Below are 14,946 nucleotides of genomic sequence, written 5' to 3'. Positions count from 1 at the left end.
CCAAAGGGAAACGAGGCAGGAGCCTCCCTTTGCGCATCGCCGGGCTGGTGACCTCCCCAAAAGGCAGGGCAGCAAATGTGCTGAGGCACTAAGCTGCCCCCTTGTCCCAGAAAGTTTTCCCCTGGGCCTGGGGCAGTGTGTGTGTGTGTTGGGCAGCATGGGAGGGACTGCAGAGCCCATAAATGCGTGGTACAGCCCACGATGTTTATGTACTTGTAGTGCACTTCTGCTTTAAGCAAAGCTGCTTAAGGAAAGGCCGAGACCTTAGGGTTTGTTGGGAAGAGAGGCCTGGGGTGGTCTGTGGAGGGTGTTGGGGACTGTAGTTTGGGAGGCATTTTTCTACAGAAAAAATGCCACTTGGCTTCTCTTTGAAGACCTCCAGGCACTTGTGAGTAGGCAGAGGCTGTGGGGTGACCTGGGCTTCAGCCATGTGGTGTGGCTGGTTTGGGCAGGCAGGGACAGCCACAGGGGTTTGGGGGCAGTGGGCTCTGCCCTTGCCATCAGTGGAGTGGAAATCCAGGGTGTCAGGTGTATCCCATCCCTGCTAATGGGAAGTGGTTTTGCCATGTCTGGGGTGCTTTGTTGGGGTTTAGTGTGGTGCCTTCATGGAGGAGGGTAGCTTGGTGGCAGCCTGGCCAGAGGAGAAGGGTTTGGGCCTGTGTCCCTCTTTCTCCCTAATCACTGCAGATGTGCTCCATGCTCTTTCCCACACATTTGAAGGCTTTCAGCAATAAATTGCTGTACTCCCTTTGCTGCTGCCAACTTCAAGCATTCAAGTACAATGAGTCAGACCCCTTAAAAGTCACAAGACTGCTTTAAAAATCTCAGGATCTTAAAAATAATTTAGTCTGGCCTTTTTATTTTTGGTTTGCCTTAACAATAACAGAGCCTGATTCTCGAGTTCAGATGTGACTCCGGGAGATGGGACCTCCCAAATCCTGCCCCAGCAAGGACAACATGGGGCAGGAGCTGAGCTGAGTGTCTGCCCCCATTGCAGTGCTCACACAGAGGGAAGGGCAGCAGCACTGGGGCAGTTACTAACAAATAAATATGTGATGCTGCATTGGTTTTGGCGAATTCTGACTTTTAGGGATTTGGGGATCATCTTCGCCTTTAATAATACGACTACAACATGTTCACATGTCATAAGCTATAGAAATCTGCTTGCCAGACTTGCCCCTGAACACTTTCAGGTGTTTTATGACGTGGATTGTGCAGTCCTAAAGCATAGCATGGAGGTTGGAAATGCTCCTCCATAAGTTCTGAGCACAGGCCATTTCCCTGCGCCCTCCCATCAGTGGACTGTAGCCTTGCTGTGGAGAATCCACCACTGGTTGCAAGCATTTCTGCTGGCAGATGGAGAGATGGATAACCATGTAGGCTGTAACATGTATGCCAGGTCTCCCATATACTGTTTAGGCTTCTTTGAGTAGAACAGTAAACCCAGAAATGCAAGCAGCCATATCCATCAGCAGGGCTTGTCACTCAGCCAGTTGCAGTGACGCATTTTGCTATTTCCTGGGATAAAAGTACATGGGAAGCCTGTCTGTCTAGCCTGATGCCTGTGCTCAGGAAAGACTGAGGGGTGAAAATGCAGCAGCATGGACTCATGCCCAAGAGGGAGTGACTTGATGTTATCATGCCTTCATGAGGGGCTGGAGGTTGTGTTAGGATGGGTGAGGGTACGTGTGCTGTCAGAATCCCAAGTGTCTGTGATGCTGGAGCCCCTGATGTCCAGCTATTTAATCTTTGGAGCAGCTTAGTGTAAGTTCAGTCCTTGAGGTCTGGTGTTAGGCTTTGTGTTCTGGGTTTTTTTTTCTATTAGGAATCTGTTGGAAATGATACTTTGTTGTGCTGTGGAGACCTGGAATTCCTGGTTTATATGCTTGGGACTGATCTTGAGAGGAGAACTCGTTTTGTATTTTGAAGACCAACATTGCATTTCACCCCTGGTATGTGCTGTTGCTAGTCGTTCATGCTGTGGCAACTCAGGTAAAAATTGACACCAACTCGGAAACAAAGTGGATTTTCTTGCATTTTAAGTTTTTATAATTTCAAGGTATTCCAGATGTTCTGGATTCCCCACACAGGCTCACTGCGCCCACCCAGAAATTTTGTTCAGCCAGAGGTTTGGGGTTTTTTTTATATTTATGTTTGTCTGGATCTCTGGAGGCCTGTCAACGTGTTTGGAGCAGCACTGCAGACCTGTCTAGGGGGCATGTTTCCAACAGCAGAGGGACTTTGTTCAGCTTTCTCCCAGGCTGTCAGATTTATTGCACGTGCTCAGCCTGGCGGCGACCCAGCAGCTCGGGTATCTCAGGGGGGAAGGAGACTTTTCAGGCACAGGCTGGGAAACCCGGGACAAAGTACGGCAGTGTTAACTTGTGCCCATCTGGCAGCATTCTGCATCTGGTTTGTGCTGGTCAGGTGTGAGGGCAGGGAAAAAAGGAGCCTTCAGCCACTGGGGTGATGGGACGTGCTACATCTTTAGCTGCTCTGTGGCAAAGCCAAGGCTTTGTCCTGCTCCCCAGGGGCAGAGGGAGTCCTGTGGTGTTATAAAGCCCTGAGGTACCAGTCTGGAGCTGGCTGAAGTCAGTGGGAAGCTTTCCACTGTTTTCAGTGGTCTTTGGATTAAGCCCTACCTGAGTTATTCCAGCCAGTTGATTTATGAGGCAGTGGCAGCCCTGAAGGAGCTGGATGAACTCTTTGCCTTCCCAGCCACAGGGTACATGCTGTGCTGGAGTGTCAGGGCTGTCACAGAAATGGGCTGCACTTAACTGACAGGAAGAAGAATCCCATGTGTAATTGGAGCACAGGGGATTGACTTCTTTCAGCAAGGGAAAAAACAAATACCACCTGCTGCTTTGTGCTTCTTCCTAGGCAGTAAAAGATGTTCTCTTGAACAAAACCATCGGGTTTTGTCATTTTGATGTTGTAACTGACACTGGAAGAATTTAGCCTGGGGCTGGGTAGAGTATGTGTGTGTCTGGAGGAGTGGTGCTTTCGGAGTAGCTCGCTGGTACACTTCAGTCTGCTGCAGCTGCACTAAAAAATCGAGGTGAAATACTTCTTGAAGTGACAATGGACCTACTTCCTTGACTCCAGCATAACTGAGAGCAAAAATAAGTCCCTTGAACTCTAAAGAGTATTTCTCAGGTTAATCAGTTTAGCACTTAAGACTCAATTTTACAAGTGGCTGACTTGCCATTGTACCAGCAATGAATTTTCACCTCTGCTTTGTGGTTTTCTGTTTGTTTGTTTGTTTGTTTTTAATTATGCTAGGAAGCCGATCCAGTTTGCTCCATTGCCATACCATCACTACTGCAGACTTCAGGAATGTCTTGGGGTCATTGTCAGGCTGGCCTCCATTTAGCTGAAGCTTAACTTTGAATCTGAACCACAGTTTTGCCCTGCATCATGCTCTTCCCTAAGGGATTGCAGATCATTACATGGGGAAGGAGAGATGTTGGTCATCCTGTTGTGAAAATATGGCAAAGAGAAGGGGTTATCTAGCATCAAATCACTGAAAAGGCTCTCTAAAGCCACCAGACTACTTTGTAGGCTGTGTAGGGTCTCCTGACAGGGGCCACAGCTGTCCTGACTAAAGGACTCATCCTTTTGCAGACCAATAGATATTACTAAATTCACCCTAAAAAAGGGTATGTGAGTAGGTCATAGAGAAAAACACTGCCATAAAGCTGTATGGTTCCTGACAGCATTAATTTCTAAAGGCAGTAGTTAAAGATTTCTTTATTTTTTGAAAAAAAGATCCAGCAGCTCAATCACAAACTCCTTCCAGTCTGTCATTTACTCAGTTTTATAAAGCAGTGCGATTCATGTTCATGGATGTAGGTTGGGGAATGCTCATAGGAATAACCCAGCTTGCAGGTCAGGGATGGCAGCAGCCTGCAGAAGGCTAAAAGTCTCCTGGGGTAGTAAACTGTTTAATGCAACTTCTGCTAAAGCAAGACACGTGGTTAATCCCAAAAATTACCATACGACTGAAAAAGAACTCATGTGAATTTCAGTCCAGATCCGTGAAGGTGTGTAGAGAACCAGAAAGACATTTAACATGCTTTTTACTGTTCCTGTTGAGCCTGTTGTAGCTCTGATAAGCATACAGAGGACTGATTCACCAAGTGAAGAAGGTACAACCAGCAGTGTACATCTTTGCAGGACAATGAGAAGCATGTTTTTTATTTTCTGGAGAGGTTAAGACTGGACACATTTGTTTCCATAGCATCTTAATGCTTCTGGAGAGCAAGGAAGTGTCATCTTTGCCAGCTATAGAAAGAAAAAAATTTCCTTCTCCTGTCCAGGACAGTGAGGGTAAGTGTGTGTCCATGTTAGATCAACACTGAATGACCACAAATGACTTTTGAAGCTGTTTTTCATTCCTGAAGTGGAGTTATCTCTGGTATGGGGTGTACATTAGTGAGAAACATTAAACAGTGTTGAGAGTTTAGGAATTACATAAAATGGTTCCTTCCTGGCTTCCTTTTTCTTGAAACACTAGGACTTGCCTTTTTTTCTTGTTCTCAAGCATCTGGTTATGTTTTTATTAAGAGTTTTTACAGACTATGCTTCAATCCAGGTTTGTGTTGAGGAGAGGAGAATGTGATCTTAATACAAGTTTTCGATGAGTGCACGTTTGAACACAAGAGAAGCTGGCTGCATAGGTGTTCCATGTCATTTCCCAATGTTCATGTTCTATTTCAGAACTGTAACAAAGTTAAGCCTCTGTCCTCTTAAGAACTGTGCTCTTGTCTGTTCCAAGCCTCTTTTGCTACTAGAATACAACCTACGTGGTTTTCTCTCTCCACGAACTTCATATATCCTGAAGTTGCAAATACTTGGAGGATTTCTGTTTGTCTTTCTGTAAAATACTCACATTTTGGTGGAGCTGAGACGTGACATCTTCTGCCCAGGAGTTAAATATTAAGACACGGAATAAATAAGATTAGAGATGCGTGAGAGTTGAGAACAAATTGAAGCAGAGCGCTCCAGCTGTTAACCTGTCTTCACAGCTGCCTGGAATTCCAGGACTGACAGGACATATTTGGATTGTTGCGGTGGGTTTGGCCCTTCACGCTGCATCTCTGCTGTGCAGTTCTTGGAGTTCATTCTTAACCCAGGCAGAAAAGCATGACCCAGTGGCTCATTAAAACCTTTTCTGCTGTAGTCACTCTCACGTGAGAGTGGATCCTAAACAAATCTTTGCTATTGTAGCACTTCAAATACCCTGGAGGAAATAACCAAACATATGGAAAGCTCAGTAGAATTTAGCGGCTAATTTTTGTGTTTTTCAGATTATATTTTGTTTAAAGCTGTTATGGAGAAATGTTTCATAAAAGCAGCTTTGTTTTTCCAAAGAGTTAGACATACAGAATATAAACTTCATTGAGCTAAACACACTGCAAGTCCTAAGCAGACAACAAAATCAGCTCCTTAGTATTTCATATGATAATCCAGATGTATGTCAAGATCATTCTGTAACCGGTTACTACGTGTACTGTACCAGCCAAGCTTTTAGGAGGACACCTCCAATCTAGCAGCCAGACAGCTGGCAAAATGCGCCATCTTTCACCTCTTGGAAACACCAAGGAATTTTGGAAATTCTTGTGTGAAAAGAGACCCCTCCAATCCTATAACCAGGTAACCCATGTGCTGTCAAAGGGAAATCTGCCCTTTGTTTCTTTTGTTTGTAAATTTTTAGCTTTAACTGGACCAATGTCCTTCATGAACTGGATTTTATTTAAATATTTAATAAATATGGGCATGGAGGCACAGCTTTTGGTGCTTATTATTGATAATTCTGACAAGCATGCCTGCTCTAAAGAGTACCTTGTAAGGAGCAATAAAACATGATACTTTATCATGATTTTCAGAATTAGACCAAAACATAGGTACTGCACGAAGAAAGTCGTGAGTCTGTAAAAAGGTAGCTGATACAGTACAAATAAGTGTCAATAGCTTTCCTGCCATGGTGATGTTGAAAAATTGCATCTCTCTAGTGTCTTAGATGCAAATTGGCAGTATGCAGTCTGTTAAGCCAGGGCAGACTGCAGCGCTCTTCCATCTCTGTCACTGCACCTCCAAACAGTGTAAGTCGTATCTGCCACCAGAATTTTCTCATACAAAAGACTTCAGATACCCGAAATGTAAAAAAGCTGCCTTAAGTGAACCCAAGGTTGTGAAGGTACAGAGCCTTGAAACTTCCTGTACCATCCACAGCAGGGCACATAGCTTATCTTCTGCTAACTCCTTATGGTAGAGACCCAAGGCACTGTTCTAAACTGACTCAAAGAGGTTCCGTTCTTGATCCCTGGTCTACTTTTGTCAGACTCTTAGGCAGGGAAATCCCTATATTTCTTCCTAGACAATAAGTATGTAACTGAGCTCTCAGCTGCTTAGTCATTTTCCATGTGCCCAATATCCACAGCTAGTGCAAGAGGTGGAGTTAATTTAATTCATTGTATAAAGCATTCTCATGCCATCACGTATACCTCATCACACAAATGCCTGTGCTTACAAATGAGTTGGCTGAAAAATCTACATTAACCCTTCTTTTGATTAAATAAGGCCTCATATTTACTAGTGATGCTCAGCAACAAATTTCATGTAGTTTGAAGAAAAGCAAAAGGAATACTATGTTGTTCCCATACAAAAGAAGAAGCTGATGATTGAATATTCCGTGTCTTAGGAAAAGTTTTAAAGAATACCCTTCAGGCAAATATGTTTGATATATTTACCTGCAGTAACATATTCTGTATGCTGCATATGTATGTTGCAAGGGTCTGGACAGAAGAAGACCTAAAGGCAGCCTCTAAAACTGCAAATTCGCAGACTTGCAGTGGCATCTCTTAGTTGTTACATTTAAATGCCTTCTTTTAAGACAACAAGAACATTGTTGAGCTTGTTGCTTAATTATGTTACTATTCTTCAGGGCATTCTGATCTCAGAATGGTAGAAGTTATTAGACATGAGAGAAATTGCAGTTATTGCCCAGCTGTAAGACTCTCTAAGGAGTGACATGAAAATAAATTTAGCCAGTGTGTTTCTAGGAGCATCTGCTTCTCAGTGTGAGTTTGCATTTTATTAACGTCTTTATGATCTAATATCTGAAATTAAACCAGACAATCAGAAGATGAGATTTCCCTTCAAAAAGCTGAGGCCAGTTGGTTTGCAGGGATAATAGATTAAACGAAATCAAATGCTAACAAGTTTTACACACGAATAAGCAGAGCTGTGTAAACACTTTCAGATTGCTGGCAGCCTGGGCAAAGCCATCCCTTCACAGCTCAGTTCAAAGAACCACAGAGGAAAAATGCGATCTGCAAATGAAACTCCAAATTGATTTCAACTTGCAGAAGCATCCCATTTGGTCAATTAGCTTCTGCATTTTTGGCTTTGTGCCTTTAAACAAGTTTTTAATCACTGAAGATAAATGTTTATAAATGGCTTTATTTCTCTCATCGCAACCTACTTATTAGCTCGTGCTAAACAAGGAAAATCCCTCTTGCCAGCAGATTGTCCTTGTGTGATCAAGGTCTTTCATAGCATGAAGGAAGTCATCAGGTGGCTGTGCTTCTTGGGCAAATTAACTCATCAGCACACAGCTCAAGAAATATTCCTGGCCAGAAATAAGGTCAGTGGGCAACTACACCTTAGGAAAGAAGTCTAGTGACAGCTGACATGCAGCCTGACCAGAGGGTCAGGTCAACACCAGTGATACAGCTACAGATTGGAAGGAGCAGTGGTTGTGTTGGTGTTGCAGCTGAGCCCTTCTCTTCCTGGGGAGCAGCGAGGATGGTGGGAAGTGGAAAAGTAAGCAGGATGCATTTCCTTTTGTTTATTGGAAAGTATAAACCAGTGGGTAGTGTATGTGACAGTTAAAGGTTAGCTTCATCTTGGCTGACATTTAGGAAATATAAATAGATGGTGTTTTGCTCCTCTTTATGTCAAAACTTGTTGGTTGGTCCCAATAAACTTGCTTGTTGATAGTCTTGAGTAAAAGGCCAGCAAGTTTGTCATGCTGATGTAGAAAATCAAGGGAAGGCTGCAACTCAACAGCAAGTTGTGACTGTCTTTTGGTTTGGGATTTTGTTTTTTGGGGTTTTTTTTCTCTGACATTTTCTGAAAACATGCCTCAGTTTCCTTTAAGGTAGCTGGTGACCCATTTTCAATGCAGACATAATTTAAGCAAACAGCAAGGACTGCTCTAGCAAGGGTTATCCTCTAGGTGGACTGTGTTCTTGTGCTGAGACCAGAAGAGATGCTCTAAACTGGTACCCAAAAGCAGGGTTTCTTCAAAGGTTTGGTTAAGTTACTTCTCCATACCACTACTTCCCTCTTCCACCAGACTGAGACAACATTTTGGTGTATGGATTGATTGAATTGAGCAAGTTCTCCCTTCTTAGAGAGCCCTCTTTGGATGATCTAAGCCTGATGCATACATATCATGGTGAATTTTTAAGCCAATTAAATGCGCACAGTGGAAAGAAACCAAATTACCATGACTCAATTTACTGCTTGTCAGCTGAGCCTCTTGCAGGTCAGGTCTTTTTGTGAAACAGCATGGGAAGGTAAGCCCAGTCACATTTGGACTGGGAGGTTTGCACAGATTTAATGCACTTGGTTTTGGACCAGGTTTGAGGTAATTTTCTACTATTTCTGTGCACAAGCAATGACTCTGTAATGCACTTCTAAAGTTGCTGCAGAGGTGACTGAGAACATACACAGTTATGTGTTCACAAGACATACAGCTTCCTACCACAACACAGGTTCCTATGTGTAATAGCTTAATTTGGAGAAATATATCTTTTGGGGTTGGGAAGACGTTTTTGAGCAGAATTCCAATGAGCAGACAGTGTTAACAGAAGCAAGCTGGTTTCATTTATAATGCTGTCAGCCCTCTAGTGATAGGGAGAAGATCAGATACTCAGTGTCTCAGTCCTGGGAATTTCTGAAAGGCAGTGTTATAATTATAGTGGTGAGAAAGACATATAGGGCTGAAGTTGGCTCCAGAGCAGAATGCTTACTTAATAGAAAGAATAAAACTTGTTCCATCTGTGTTTTTTAGGAGACAAAAGAAATAAGTTTGTATAAATGGCTTTCAATGAAATGGACCTTTTGGGGGGGGGGGGGGGGGAAACAACAACAAACTTCATAAATTTGTTTTTGATCTTCACCTGAATTTCAAAACTGTTAATCAAAACTTAGCCATCAGATTTTCACAGAAATGAACCACCACAAAAGGTGGCCTCTTTTCCTCCCACTTAGTGCAAACCATTTCCTCAGCCGACCGGAGCACAGCAGAGACTGGAGAGGAAAGCCCTTTTCATGATCCATCTGCAGAAGGTTTTTTTTTGTCCTTGCACCTCCTCATGAGATGGTTATACCATTGTATTGGCATGTCACATCATGCCATCCCTCGAGATGAAGTCCTCAACCTCCAGTCTGTTCTCTCCCTTTTTCCCCATGTAGAAAACATTTGACTGGTTAGAAATGAAAAAAAAATTCAGGAATAGGATAACTGTAGTTTCTTAAAAATAGGGCTTTTTTTCCTAGCCTGCAATCCCCAAGCTGAACAGTCTTCACAGCTTTTGCAAGTTCATTTTCAGCCTACACAAAATGACAAGCTTGTTCTGGGCACTGTTGCTCGGATCATTCCCGAGATTCTCCAGCAGCTACTACTTCAGTGTCTTAATAAGGCAGTACCATAGCTGGGAAAGACAAGGAGATGGATTCTCTAAACACTGGCTACACATGGATACCTTTTATGGTCCAGCTTGCACAGTGGGGTATTCCTCTGAAGGTCAGAGTCACGGATAACAAAGTGCTTCCCACTGCAGCTTATTTTTTGAGTGCAGGCATCATGTGTCTGGTGCCACATATCCAGGCTGTTCTGAGAAGAAGAAAGAAATATTTGGGTAGGGAAACGTAGAAAGAAGGGAAAAAAGCAGGGCCTGAAATTCTGTGTATTTTGCATTGCTGCTATTGCTGCACTCACTGGGGCTGCAGGATGTATTTGTGACTGTCATGTGGAGAATGTCCCCAAGAACCTCCTCTGTAGGATTTCAGGGATCAGGTCATCCCACAGCAATACCAAAGGCAAATTTTCATGTCATGGCCATGAATTTGGCTCCTCATCCTCCCACCAAAAGGAGATAGAGTGCTAATGACCTTTTCAAACCAGTGAGTTATGATAGCTGGAGGGTTTGTCTGTGCTGGAATGCCACAAGATGAATTTGTTTAAGGAAAAGGTTTAATTCCGCCCCCCTTCCCCTTCTCTCTTGTACAAGCTAGAGAGTCTTTTCCCTCATTAGCATGTAATCATCTTAGACTGGAGGGTTGAGTAAGTTCCTTCAGGGCTATAGTCTCATTTCTCACCCAAATTTTTGATGGAATGGATGAGTCATTTCAATATTCTAACGAGAAGGAATATATTGGTGATTAAGTTAATATAAGAAAACTTCCTACTAAGTAATGAAAATATCATCATGTTTTTTCAGGCCTGAATATAAGTGCAGGATACACATAAATTGAATGAAGAAAATATATCTTCAAGGCAAACCTGAAATGTTTAGGCAAATTCAATGGACCTGTAATCTAATTTTTCGTTTACTGATTGTTATCAGATGGACTAATACAGTACCTAATAAACTCTGCCGATAATGAAAGACTTCAACTGTGTCACCAGCTCTGACACTGTTTGAGTAAAGAGAAGTGCTTGAAGGTGTTGTTTTGGTGACTCATATCTTGAAAGTCTAACTTTCTTCATCTGTTTCCCTGTTGCTTTGCTGGCTCCATCCTGATTTCACCTATCGTGCTCACATCATACTCACAATGAGATCCTGATGTACTGCCTTTGATATCATTATAGGTCTTGCATGCTTGTGGTTATGCTGACTTTGGAGGAAATGTGACTTCTCAGTCTGTTGGCTGCGTGGTTTTGCTGGATATAATATCTTGCTTTGAGGAGATAAAGGCATAAATGCACAGAAGTGGAGCAAAGACCACAAAACATGCAGTTTAGTTGATGAAAGCTTTTAAACTCCTATCCTTGCTTGAAGATAACAGAAGAATTCTGAAATTCAAGCAGATATCAATGAAATATGTTTTAAAGCAGGGTAGACCTAGGAGGAAAGGGTTGGCTGCCAGTTAAACTCAGGAGACCCATTTAACAGGCCATGTCAAAAAGTCAAAGCTATTCCACGGGAAGGTGTGTTCTGTGTTTCAAGGCTTGCCCTTGTTTCAGTCCGAATCCTGTTTTCGGTGGTCGTGCACGTTTAGGAATTACTCTGGATTTGAGGGATTGGTATAACTGAGAGCAGAGATCATCTGTCCTGTCCTCATTATACTGCTGGAAGAAATTCTGGTAAGATGTCTTGGTGACTAGGAATGACTTTTCCGTCACCAACCCATCTTCATTTATTTATTGGTTGTTCTTCCCTCAATTCGGGCTGTACCCTGTCATCAGTTTTTAAGCCAAATTCTTTATGGAAGTCAATAGGGAGTCCTGCGCAAAGGGAAATGACATAATGTTGCCCTTTAGTCCTACCTACAGAGAAGCAGACTCGGGAAACATACACATTTTCCTAATTACCAAGCACTGAATTTACAGCATGTGTTCATTTTCTATCGACATCCGGCAGCTACCCAACATATTGTAAATTCGACGGTTTGTATTCCAGACAATTGTTTTTAATAAAAATATTCTGGATGTTGTCTTTATTTGGCTTGCATATGGTAAATGTTGAGGTCTTCAGTCCTCTGAGGTAAAGAATGTGCCATTTTAATGGGCAACATGGAGTGTTCTTAGCTAAAAATATTTCCTTGTCCCACTGGAGTGCGTGATTTTGTAGGCTGCCACCTTTTACACAACCAGAAATTGCATTTTGCTGGAGATGTGTGTCTCTGTAGTTTTAAAAACACTTTTGATAGGAAAGATGCTTCTGTAAATGTAAGCTATTATCACGTGAACTGTCACCTTTTACAAGGAGAGGGTTTCTGTGTTCATGGCCTACGTCTGTGGTGCCTTCACGTTGTTCTTCTGCAGCACAGGATAAACAGAGTTGCAGAATGGGTTTAAAATTAAGACTTTCCTAATAGAACAACCTCTTTGCTAGTTAGAATTCAGACTCTTTAAAGCTTAAATTTTAAATTAGATGAAGTAAGGATGTAAGCATAAAGAAATCTGGCCAGAGCAGACTGCTTGAAAGGTAGCTGAAAGTGATTCCTTCTGTTGGGAAAAGTAATGCCATTTTTACTGTTTTTATTCCTTCTTTAAGCACTGTAGTGCCTCTCATGATGAAAGCTGATTTGTACATCTCCATAACCAGAGCATCTGGCATCTTGTCAATTATTTACTAAATGTATATATCCCTGCATCATCCTTTTAGCAGGGTAGTGTTTCCAAATCAGGAGTGATGAGGGACTCGGCCACAAACTTACCAGAGGGGATATATTAATGCTTTTTGCTTGCCTCTTTGCTTATCAGATCTTCTCCAGGCTGCAGAATTTGGAGAATGATGTGCAAAACATCCAGGCCCACAGTTTTTAGCACCATCACTTTGGTACAGGCCACTTTTAGAAGGAGAAGCCATGAAAAGCAGCCTTAGTCATAGGCTTCAGGAATCCTTCTCCATAAGTTTTAAGGTCTTTGGAGGTTGGCCCATCTCTTACATTTAATAAGAGCTCTGGGCATGTTTTATTGCAGGGAAAATTGTACGTGGAGCCATTGCTTATCTCTGCCACTCACTGTCGACTCCTGGATGTTGATAGGGAGATATTGCAGTGTGTCTGCTGATGACTTCTCCTGGCAAGGGAGGGTGATAAGGTGGACAGCCTGATAATGCTGGACTTCTTGGCTGTTGGTTGGCTGGAACTGAGATGGCATGAGGTGATTTGCATAGGCTACAGGGCTTTTATGGAGCAGCTGTGTTCTTAAGACGTGTTTTTGGAAGCTGGAATAACAGGGGTAACAAGGGCTAACACCTCCTTGTAACCCCTTTCCACTGGATTTTGTGGGATTTAATCTCTACAGATTTTGTTTGAGGCGACTGAAGAGTCTTTCAAATGCCTGTGCAAGCTTTAGAGTCACATCTTGAATGGTCAGTGGATAGGGCACTTTAATGTTGCTGAGCATCTGTGTGAGAGGAGGACGTGGAAGACATCTGGAGACTTGTTCTGTCCAAAACTAACAAACATGATGCTGAATTTTTGGGAAAGAAATCAGAAAATAGGGCAGGAGCAATATCAGACCCTTTGACTGAAGGTATTCTTCTGCCATTTGTGAACTGGATTCATCATCTGGGATAACAGCTATGGCCATATCAGATTAGTATTTTTTCTGTGGTTTTGTCTTCCTCTTTTCTTTTTTTTTCTTTTTTAAATTTTGCTTAAACCAGAACCACGACCCTGTTTCTTGTAAATGTGCCTTTGTCATCATGGGTTTAGACTGTCATAACACATTTTACCTCAAGCTCCATCTTTAATCACTTAGTGGCAGACCTGGGAATAGAAGCCATGTCTCAGCCACAGGACCACATCGTCTCTGCAAAGCAGAGAACAGCTGGGAGCTTTCTTACAGAACAGCCTGCTCTGCAGTTTGCTTGCAAGCTGTGCTTTGGGTCTCTCATAGACTGGGGCAAATGCAACTTCACCTTGTAACAAAGAGCAGTCTGAGTCTCAAAAGACACAGAACTGCCTGCAACCATGTTTAGGCAGAAGAGGGGAATGTGGCAGCTGAGGCTGTGCATTCAGGGAATGTTGGGAACAGATAATAAATTAAGACTTTTAGGGGTGAAAAAAAGAGGTTGTTTATGTAACCCAACTCCATTTGTTAGACTTCCTCCTCCCTAGCCTCATTCCCCATTATTTATCAATTAAATATGCCGAGAGCAGTGAGCTGCTGACCACAGAACTGAGGGGGGGGGGGAGGGTGGGGTAATAGTTGTTATCCTGTTCCAAAAGCTATAATATGGATACCAGAAAGAATGAGAGTCAGATGTAGATGATGCTGTTGAGTTGCCATTGGTAGAACAGAATGTACTGTACTCCCCAGCTATGGTTGTTGCTGTGTCTAAAACCATGCACTATGAGTGAAATGCGGATGTCAGTCTGTAGCACTTGTGTGGTTTATAGGCTCCTCATTACGTTGCTAAACTGTGTGCAATAGATTAAACTACCATTAAAATTCCGTGTCTCAAACCAGCTTATTTTGCTGCTCAGACTTTCCTCTGCATCCACTGAGAGCTGCATGCAAGTGAAGAGAGTCTTATCATTCAGGCACTCCAAGGTGCCTGTTTGCCATTCCTACTGACAGCAAAGTTCTGATTGACTTCATTACAAAAACTGGATGAAATGCTTGTAGGCTTGGTTTTCATGAAAACATGGATGGGTGATGGGGAGCTAGGAAAGAGTGCTGAAAACTGGGAATGCTTATCCCAAACCCTTTTTCATATACAGAATTGAAGGGGAGGGGGACAACTTCTACATTTCCTGCAAGGTGACAATGAGCGGCTCTGGTTTTCTCCAGATGGAGAACATTCTCTGAAGATTGCTCCATTAAGGAATAAGGGTAGAGGCCTTGCCTTCACTGAGGTGTGGCCCTGGTGTCCCTAAATTGTGCTTAGTAACCCCTCTTTTGCTGTACTTCAAATCAGTGTTCTAACTTAGGCCGTCATAACACATTTTACTAGGTGTATTTAACTTCAAATTAGTGTTTTTTTCAGTACTATTTGGAGTCACAAATTGGAAACCAACATAAAAAACTTAAACTGAATGTGAACTTGAAACTTGTTTAAGCTGTTATTCTTTTCTTGAACAGCAACTCAGTCCAAATAATGGCTTTAAAAAGTCTTTTTAAAATTCAAATATTAACTTGAATTGAACGAGCCAAACTGAAACCAAACCAAAGCTGAGCTGAAAAGTATACATTAG

At 42.6% G+C, this 14,946-nt stretch overlaps 1 protein-coding gene across 7 annotated transcripts in view; it reads left to right on the top strand.

Annotated features, from left to right (window-relative positions):
• Nucleotides 1–14,946, top strand: part of CALD1 (caldesmon 1) — a 177,311-nt gene that overhangs the window by 92,277 nt on the left and 70,088 nt on the right. The gene's annotated exons all lie outside the window — the stretch shown is intronic.

Source organism: Corvus moneduloides, chromosome 4 (genome assembly GCF_009650955.1).
Source record: "Corvus moneduloides isolate bCorMon1 chromosome 4, bCorMon1.pri, whole genome shotgun sequence".
NCBI classification, from domain to species: domain Eukaryota; kingdom Metazoa; phylum Chordata; class Aves; order Passeriformes; family Corvidae; genus Corvus; species Corvus moneduloides.
Note: the sequence above shows the minus strand (reverse complement) of the source record. Positions and strands in the feature narration are given on the sequence as shown.